This window comes from Pteropus vampyrus, unplaced genomic scaffold (assembly GCF_000151845.1).
Source record: "Pteropus vampyrus isolate Shadow unplaced genomic scaffold, Pvam_2.0 Scaffold253, whole genome shotgun sequence".
Classification (NCBI taxonomy): Eukaryota; Metazoa; Chordata; class Mammalia; order Chiroptera; family Pteropodidae; genus Pteropus; species Pteropus vampyrus.
Window position 1 is genome coordinate 882,472 of NW_011889034.1, and position 1,343 is coordinate 883,814.

Below are 1,343 nucleotides of genomic sequence, written 5' to 3' on the forward strand. Positions count from 1 at the left end.
CCTTGCGTGGACTGCCACGCGTTCGAGTTCATGCAGCGCGCCCTGCAGGACCTGCGGAAGACGGCCTACAGCCTGGACGCACGGGTGAGGGGCAGGGGACCGCAGGGCCGCGTCCCCAAGCTCCCGCCCCGATCTAGGGCACAGCGCCCTCATCTGGCTCGTTATCCGCGGGGTGTTCTCCTCTGTGAGCACCCCCCTCAAATGCCCTGCGCTAGCGAGGAGGGGCAGGCTGTCCAGCCCCGCTTCCTCCCCAAGGCGTCACGGGGCACTTTTTCCTGTGACCCGCCAGCCAGACTCTGAGGAAGAATCGGTTGTCCCAGTCCAGCGGGGGGCGGGGGTATGTGTGTGCAGGAGGGGAGCTGAGGCAGAGGGAAGGGGGTTGAGGTCGGCATGGCAGGCCACCTCGGGCAGGAGGGTCTGGGAGGGTGCCCATCCCCAGCCTCCTCTGTGGGGGGAAGGTGCCTATGCGGGATGACAGGGTACCAGGAGAGGGGGAGCTTCGGGAATGAGTAGGGAGCCCCCCATCCTTGCTGTGTCTCCGCCAAGGAGTTACATTTATGACTGAGCTATGCACCCCTGGAGAAGGGGCAGAGCCCCAGAAGTAGAAAGAAGGGGAGGCCCCAAGACCTTGATGTCCTTTTTTAGCCAATTCTAAAGGGCCCAGACCCAGGCCAGTGGCCCCCCAGGGTCTGAGGGCCTGGGTGTCTCAGCAGCTGAGCTCCTGAGAGGAGCAGCCCCACCCTGCCTTGAGGATGAGGAGGTGGGGTGTAGGGCGTGGGGGAGATGCCGAGAGGGGGCTAAAGAGTTGGAGAAGCAGAGAAAAAGGTAGCCCGGGGGCGGGGCGGGGTGTGGGCGGGGCACAGGCGGGGCTGCAGTAGTGGTGGGTGGTGACTGTCATGGGGCTCTCAGAGTCAGGGGCAGGTGGAGACAGACGGCCAGGCAGCTTTGAGGTTTTTGGGGGGAAGCTGGGGGCTGGTGGGCGGGGCTGGCCCTGCAGCACCCTCACGGCCCCTGTTGCTTTGCAGACGGAGACGCTCCTGCTGCAGGCTGAGCGCCGCGCCCTGTGTGCCTGCTGGCCCGCGGGGCGCTAGGGCCCTCACCAGCGGGTGCCCCTCAATAAACGCCCAGCCCAGTGCACCTGTGTCCTGTCTTCCTGCGTCGCCCTCAGGAGTCCCCGCGTGGGCTCCTCCGTGGGCTGAGGCCCTCCAGCCCCTCTGTGGGACCCACAGGCACTGTAGCTGCAGCAAGTCCACCTTCCAGGCCCCTGCCCCCTTGCCGGTCTGCACTTGTTTTGAGGAGGATGCAGTGTCGAAGCCGCCCCAGTCCCGGGAGCAGCTGCCCCT

At 66.3% G+C, this 1,343-nt stretch overlaps 1 long non-coding RNA gene across 1 annotated transcript; it reads left to right on the forward strand.

Annotated features, from left to right (window-relative positions):
• Nucleotides 1–1,135, forward strand: LOC111729234. Its single transcript, XR_002776145.1, has 2 exons — nt 1–84; nt 1,026–1,135. It is a non-coding gene; the product is annotated as an uncharacterized LOC111729234 (long non-coding RNA).
• Nucleotides 1,136–1,343: the final 208 nt, after the last annotated feature.